The following is an 8,155-nucleotide window of genomic DNA, read 5'->3' on the forward strand; positions in this document are numbered from 1 at the left end:
ACGCATGTCATCTCAAGGCACCACGATACTTGTACTAAAGTACAGAGTAAGAGTACTTTTGCTAGCTCTGCCTTACACTGGCACTACGTCACTAGAGGGTGGGATGGGGGTGGGGGGTAATTTACAGTTGAAGCTCATGACGGCCACTTTTGGGGCCCTTCCCTGACTCATCTGCTTCCATTTATCTGCCGTGTGTGTGTGTGTGTGTGTGTGTGTGTGTGTGTGTGTGTGTGTGTGTGTGTGTGTGTGTGTGTGTGTGTGTGTGTGTGTGTGTGTGTGAGGAGCAGTGATGGAAAAATTCGGTAGACACGGGCGGCATTTTAGCGGACGTGTAGCTCATCCCCAGCAGATCCTGCAGACCCCCGGCCCCAATGACTACCAACAGCACAATGACAAATACGGTATGACCAACGAGAGGTAAGGTAATGTGCGATTTTGTCGGCCGATATTGGGCTCTAAATAAAGTTGATATCCTATATACTGGCTGATATCTCACATATTCGGTGTTTATGAGGTTCTGTTTGCCTTTGGATCTTGTTGGGACAAATGCGGGGCAGGAGGTTTTCTTCCAACAGGCTGGAGGGGCCGTTTACAATGGCGTCCTCAAACCTTTTCCATGACAAATATAGTCAATATTGCAAACAGGTCGCAAAACTTTTGTGCATATTTGTACCCTCATTCATTTGCCATCGTTTGCTGCTGCTATTTACAATTATTTACATTTCTGGGTGTATCTTTTTATATGTAGGGCGGCCCGGTGGCCGAGTGGTTAGCACGTCAACCTCACAGTGCAGAGGTGCAGGGTTCGATTCCGGCTCCAGCCTTCCTGTGTGGGGTTTGCATGTTCTCCCCCGTGCCTGCGTGGGTTTTCTCCGGGCACTTCAGTTGGCAGGTTGATTGAACACTCGAAATTGTCCCTCGGTGTGAGTGTGAGCACGAATGGTTGTTCGTCTCTTTGTGCCCTGCGATTGGCTGGGAACCGGCTACGGGTGTTCCTTGCCGACTGCCTAATAAGTGGCACCACAAGCCGAGACTCACAGCTCGTCTTTATCTTCGACTCAAAAGCTGTGCTGAACTCAAAGCCAAAATGATGCAACACTGCCATCTATTGGCATTTGTTCGCCAATGCAGTTATGTAGAACGGACCGACCTACAAACCTCCCGCATCTGTATGGTAATCGACCTCCACCTGCCAAATAGAGCAAGCTGAGCTCGCTGTTTTTCTGATGGAAACGTGCTAATGTAAATGTATTGTTTTTGCTCTGCTGTGTGTGTGTGTGTGTGTGTGTGTGTGTGTGTGTGTGTGTGTGTGTGTGTGTGTGTGTGTGTGTGTGTGTGTGTGTGTGTGTTTTCTTTCCAAGGCTGAACATGAGGCTTTCCTTGTTGGCGCTAACTGTACATGACCTTACGTTGAGGTTTTTCATATGTCAGCTGACAATGATCATTGCAGCGAGTGGAATTTCATTTCGAACTTCCTGACAACCCCCCGGCCCCCTCCACCTCCACCAGTCTCCTTCGGCTGCCGCCTCCTCGTGTAAGGGCTTCGGAGTTCCACCGGCGGCTATTTGCTTGGCGCAGCCGGCGGAATGTGCGCTCGTGTTTGCCAAAAGAGAAAAATCCTCAAGTGCGGGGCAATGAGTCTATTTGGCTGGAAAAGCCAGTCAGGGAAACGAGTTTGATCTCTCATCGCATCACGACATTAATTGATTATGAGTCTGTTTATTGTCTTGTGAGGAGCAAAATGTTGTTTTTTTTCAAGTGAATAGGATCATTGATGAGGTTTTCGCGGTGGAGGAAAAAGGATGAAGATACATCCAGGTTGTTTCCCTTCTGTTGTGTGATAGATTATTATTATGATGTGCATTTTTAAATTAGTTGCTGTTATTTATTTTTATTAATTTTTTGTTGTTAATTTATTTTTATTCAGGTATTTTTGAACTTCGTTTGTACTTGTTATTTTGATTTATTTTGTTGATTATATTTTTTTAATGCACAGATGAGATATGTGTGTTTATTAACAATGTATTTTTATTTTTGAGTGCATGAAGCAGATTTTTATTTTATGTCGACACTTTTTTCTTTAAAAAAATACAAACTATCTGTTTATTTCGATTTTATTTCATTTTCTCTATTATTTGTAAAAAAAAAACAAAAAAAAAACAACTTGACCAAGATCAGTTTTGACGAGCGCTAATGTCAAGTCATTGAATTACTCAGAAAGTGGAGTTTGCATGTTCTCCCCGTGCCTGCGTGGGTTTTCTCCGGGTACTCCGGTTTCCTCCCACATTCCAAAAACATGCATGGCAGGCTGATTGAACACTCGAAATTGTCCCGAGGTGTGAGAGTGAGCGCGGATGGTTGTTTGTCTCTGTGTGCCCTGCGATTGGCTGGCAACCGGTTCAGGGTGTCCCCTGCCTACTGCCCGAAGACAACTGGGATAGGCTCCAGCACGCCCCACGACCCTTGTGAAGATAAAGCAGAGCATAAAATGGATGGATGGATTGATTTACTCCGAAATATGACTTTTAGCAAGAAAATAGCCGGATATAAATCGACGCCGGCGACTCCGCAAATTGGCCTTGCGCCGTTAGTGTGAGCAGTACGGTAAAAGGTGGGGCGGGCTCTGGCCTTCCATGTGCGTGGCGCGTTTGATTGACATGGCGGAGCCTCGCTCGCACTAGTCCGCGTCGCGCCGCGCCAGCAGACAGGCGAGCAGGCAGGCAGGCGAGCTCCGGAGCCTGGGAATTTAAAAAAATATATACGCGCACACACACTCACACACACTCACACATACCGCCACCATCACCAAGACGAAACGAGAAAGGCAGCCAACGTCGCGGTCCCGTCTCCACGTTGTTTCATTCGCAGCGAGGTAAGTTTCAACTCTTTCGAAACAAAGGAGGCCATGTTGGAGAGGGAAACTTATAAAGTGCGTGCGTGAGTGAGTGAGTAAGTGAGTGAGTGTGTGTTGGTCGCGCTGACGCCGGCAGTCTGATCCACTTGGCCAGCAGCGTCCAAAAAGAGGGGAGCGAAAAAAAAAGGGAAACTTTTCGGTGCGTTTAGGCACCGCTGAAAAGTGCGTCAAAAGTGGCGTTTGGCAACTTTTTCTCCACAGTCCAAGTGTTGTTTGTTTTGCTGACTTTTGTTTGGATGGAGAGTGAGCAACGGGAGGACAAACTTCAGCCTCCAATGCTAAATTTCTGTATTCCTTTGCTTTGCTTTCAAAAGTCAACTAATCCGCGTCGAAGATGCTGACGAGGCGAACTAGCTCGTTTTGCTGCAATTGACTTTTTTTTCCCCCTCTCTCTCTCCCTTTTTTTATTTATTTTTTTTAACACACTCAAACTTGGCGAAAGTGTCTCGCAACTTGGCGTAAAATACTCCCGTATCGCTCCACAAATCAGTAACACAAGCCTCCCTTTTAATCTCTTCCAATTTATAGAGATATTATGGAGACTGTTTGTTGCTTTTGGGTCATTTTGTGCATTTTCTCCCCCCTGCACAATGAGGCGTTGAGAGGAGGAAAAAAAAAAGTCTCCACTCCAGCAGATCCTAGCATTCCTTCCAGCCAGCCTCCTTCTCTCTCTTTTTTTTTTGCCTCCACCTCTCAGAAACGACTACGTGTCTGTTTGTGCACCAACACATCTATCAATCTGTCTAGCCACGTCTTTCTCATGTTTTCTTCATTTCCATACTTGGGGGGGGGGGGGAAACATCCCTCAAAAAGTTGGAATTCAATGTAAAAATCGACATGTCTGTGTGTGTGGTTTGATTGTAAGTTTGGAATCTGCCTTATCTATCGATGCCCCCCCCCCACCAACACCCCCTCCTCCCCTCAGCTGCTCTTGCTAAATAGTGGACTCTGGATCCAGGGGGCAAGTTGGAGAAAAGAAATGTCAAGCACACGCACAATTTTGTCAGTGCAGAAAGAGAAGAAGAAGAGGAGAAATCTGATCCCAAATAGATGACGTCAGATGACATTCCTTTAGTGCAAGGCTGATGTGGCTGTTTTTTTTTTTTTTTTGCCCCTTTTTCTTTGCTTAGGACTAAAATGGGGGACAGGGCGGGAGTGATGATGTAACAAGGTGATAGTTTTTCTACCCCCCGCGCGATTGTTTTTGGGACAGAAAATGGTTGTCGCAAAGCTGGTAAAAATAGACGAATAATTAAATAAATACACTAAATCAAAAGTTTCCTTACAGCAGTCCAAACATGTTATTCCGATTAATATTGCAAATATCAAACCCAGAAAACTGGTGAGCTACATGTTTTTTTTTTTCCAATCTGAGTCATCAATCAATCGAAAAAAACATTGAAAGCATCACTGATTATTAATCGTTAGTGAGCAGCCTCTCATATATATTATAAATTTTGATCAATTATTCAACCTTATTGTTGGGAATCTTTGTTTAGCCCCTGAAAAGGCTGTCCTGACTCGTCTTTGTTTTATGCCAGTGGAACCAAATCACCACAGGTCATAAACATCAAAATCGCAGACTAATAAACAATTGTCTGTATTGCGCCTAATAAATCATCAAATCAAGGACTATAAGACAGAAAGGCCTCAAGTGCCTTTGGTTGATGTTGTCTCAGCCGTATCAAAGCTGACTGAGAAAAATCACTTTGAGTCCAGTACATTACTCAGAATTCGGGGTCCATGTGCAAAACGGCTCTCTTCCGCTCCATCTCCGGTAGTTATGGAAACCACGCCTGGCGCTCATTTCCCACACACCGCTGACGTACGCCATGCAACAACGCACCACTCTGCAATAGATTACAGGAACAAAAACGACTGTTTACCACACTGCCATCGTTGCACTTTGTTGCAGGGTCTTTAAAATAAGCGTCATTACGCAAATGGCGAACATCAACAGCGCGGCACTTTCAAGTGCCCGCGGGCCACAACATGCAAATGAGAAATGAACGTTGCTCTCCTCCTGTGTTTACTTCTAAAGTAGACCATTTTTTATGTGAGAGGAGATGAGGGCTGCTGTGTTCTGGGGCGTGAAAAACTGGGGCTAGCTAACGTAGCTAACAGGCTATGCTAATCGTAGCTCTGCGCACATCTATAGTAGTGAGACAGCGTAGTGCATGTTTGAAAAATGACACGTTTTTGGCTATCTGGTTGATATATCGCGGATGGTTATCGAACGTGGAGCGAGCTCTGCCCAAAAAAAGATTTATTGTCGAAATGAAGCTCCTCAACTCATTTTATCACGAAGTTTCTTGGCAGCTAGAAAAGCCTCGTGGATGTTTTGTCCAAATGAAGTTTTCAGACTTCCACGAAGAAGCATCAGACCAGTTAATCGGGGAGAGGATGGGTTCTCCCCAAAAATCTGCAGTTTAATTCGCAAATGCCAAATCGCGAATATACGGGGATTCACCGTTAGAGTTTTTGGTTGGTGTGCGCTGGCATTTCTACGGTGTCAAATATGTGCTTTTGCAAGCTCTCTCTCGTGGTATGTGGCGGGGAAAAAAAAAAAACCCAGAATTAATGTTCCGATGGTTTTTAACTTATTTTTCTAAAATCCAGTACAATATATTAAGTACAATTCAGTTGTATTTAACTTGGCAACACAATTCAAATTTTAGAAGTGATTGTTTTTGAACATGAACTGAGCCACAATTTGTATTGAAGTTTAATGTGTAATGCATATGAATTGAATCAGGATTTAAGTACCAAATTTTCCCTTTTCTAATATTCAAGCACGGCACGACAGTAGCTGACAATCATACGAAATCAACCTAAAACTGCACACACTTTGGCCTCCAACATGAGTAACACAGACAATATTTTAGTTGTTGCTCACAAAGTCGGTATTTGTTGAGCTAAGAGTTATTTTTATTTTTTTGAAGAGGTGGTACCTGTTTTAAAAAGTTTGAAACCCTCAGATGTCGACAGTCAAAATATTAGGCACAGCCGCGATGTCCCGCGCCTCCGCAGTGTCTTTTCGACGCACCTCTTGCCACGTGTGCTCGGTGTTGTGGCCACTTAAGTGTAATTAATGTCACCGCAGTAAACTTGGCCCTGGGGGCAATTACATTTGACTTCATGCCTGCGTTACCGTGATGTAAAGACCCCACAGCCACCCCTCCACCCCATCCCCCATGTTTTCTTGATGTTAAGCCTCGGCGGCCTTTGCGTTTCAGCGCACCCAGAATGTAAACAAAGCATCCCGAACCGTCGAGCAGATGCCGGGGCAGGAATGCTTGGATCTTCAGCTCGCTGGAACTTAATGAGTGAGATTTTCTCGTTCTGGTTTGCGGCGGCACCGGGAATGCGTACAGCTGCAGGATGTATGCGGCGTTGAAATAATGATAATCTCCCCATTTTATTTATTTTTTGGTTGCTGCTAAGAGCTCAGAAGCTTTTGTTGACGGCGGAGTCAGATTTCTGTTGGCCTTTTTCTTCCGTGTGCATAGGTCAGCGGGTTGAATAACACTTTATGTAAGTCGACGACCTGCTTTCCGTAACCATTGCAAGTTTGTTTCCCAGGTACGACTGGGCTGTGGATTATTTTATTTATTTATTTATGTTGTAACTGTTTGGGTTTATTTGGCCGATATTGATATCCGATTTCTCCAGAACTTGCCGATGAGCTGTTCATATGAATCAGGTGTGTTGGAGGAGTGAAACATCTAAAAAATGTCCCCCCCCCCCCCCCCCCCCGCAAAATATCGGAGTTGCCCACCTCTGTCGTATAGGAAATGGATGGAGGGGAGCAAATGAGCCCGAATGGGATGCAAGCATGGTTGTCTGCATGCTTTTCTAAGGCTAAGCTAGCGTTAATGCTATTTGATTTTGTGACTTTCTACTTTTTGTCTGAAAATCTACAATACAAAACTTTGTCATCTTGTTTTAGATAATGTGGGGAGTTGGGGGGGTGTCTACATTATGATACGTTGTGGTTGTCTCCTCTTAAGCTCTTTTAAGGCTAAGATAAAAAGAAAAAAAAAGCTTTTTGTCATTTGACAAAGTTTTGGCAGTTTCCTCTATTTATTGAAATTCAACAATTTATGTGTCAAGTCAGATAACGAAGAAGAGAGTCGACAAAATTTTACTCGGTTCCATGCATTGTGGTTGTGTATGGTTCTGCTTTTCTCAGGCTATGCTAACGATACATTTTGTCATTTGTCAAAAATGATATTTTGTTATTTGTCCCATTTTTGGGGGGGGGGCAGGGGGGTGGGGCTTTGTTTGACTTGCTTCTTTTTATCTGAAAGCCCAATAAGTGATATCGCTCATGTGGATGAACAAAAGCGTTGACAACATTTCAGACTTTTTGATGCATTGTGGTTGTCTCTTGGCATGCGTTTCTCAGGCTGTGCCAATGATAGCAATTTACTTGACTTTCTTGTTTCAAATTTCAAAACCGACAACTCACATATGTCATGTCGATGAAAGAAAACATATCTTTGCCCTGTGGTTGTCTACCGTTAGGCTTTGCTATGCTAATGAAAAGCATTTTATTGTGTCGCTTTCATTTCACCCGAAAACCAACAACTCACACATGCCATGTTTTAGCTAATGAAGAAAGTAGCCAACATGTGGCCATTGTTACACATTTCTACTGGTTACACTGACAGCCTCTTATCAATTGTCAACATTTTGTGACTTATTTTTTATCTAAAAACAGCTTTGATGTGTCATGTTTTATCTCATGAAGAAGAAAGAAGAAACAACAATGCCCACTTGTTGCTTCCTGTTACGCTTTGTTAATGCTATGCTAACTGTAGCATTTTATCAGCGACATTACTCGATTTCACTTAGCCGGTCCAGAAATCATTATTTACTCCAAATAGAAAATCTTTGTCATCTATCTCTGCCAGCAACATATAGCGACCAGCGGAACAGCCAAACGACCTGAATTAATCCACCTGTTGAGTTTCGTACAGCAGAATAACAGCTAAACAGGCCCAGACTTTCACCAATGAGCAGTTTGAGATGAGAACATCATTTATTTCAATGTCAAAACTCTATACAAAAACCTATCTTATTTTAATTTTTTTTTGCCATAATTATTCAGTCAGTTTTGAAAGACTGGTGTTAACGTCTTCTTATTTCGCACAATGAAACACTGAACTTGTGCTCTTTCCCCTCTGGCATACACACACACACACACACACACACACACACACACACACACACACTCCA

The 8,155-nt window shown here is 43.6% G+C and overlaps 1 protein-coding gene and 1 long non-coding RNA gene across 2 annotated transcripts in view; both read left to right on the forward strand.

The window, feature by feature from the left end:
• The window catches only part of LOC109517248 (uncharacterized), a 3,278-nt gene extending 1,754 nt beyond the window's left edge, over window positions 1–1,524 (forward strand). The window contains exons 2-3 of the long non-coding RNA XR_002168506.1: window positions 288–417; window positions 1,362–1,524. This is a non-coding gene — a long non-coding RNA (uncharacterized LOC109517248). The remainder of the gene's footprint in view (window positions 1–287; window positions 418–1,361) is intronic.
• Window positions 1,525–2,505: 981 nt separating this feature from the next.
• Window positions 2,506–8,155, forward strand: part of fndc3ba (fibronectin type III domain containing 3Ba) — a 77,150-nt gene continuing 71,500 nt past the window's right edge. The window contains exon 1 of the mRNA XM_019872273.1: window positions 2,506–2,872. The gene's annotated coding sequence lies outside the window, so the exon portion shown is untranslated. The remainder of the gene's footprint in view (window positions 2,873–8,155) is intronic.

Source organism: Hippocampus comes, unplaced genomic scaffold (genome assembly GCF_001891065.2).
Source record: "Hippocampus comes isolate QL1 unplaced genomic scaffold, H_comes_QL1_v1.1 scaffold92, whole genome shotgun sequence".
NCBI classification, from domain to species: Eukaryota; Metazoa; Chordata; class Actinopteri; order Syngnathiformes; family Syngnathidae; genus Hippocampus; species Hippocampus comes.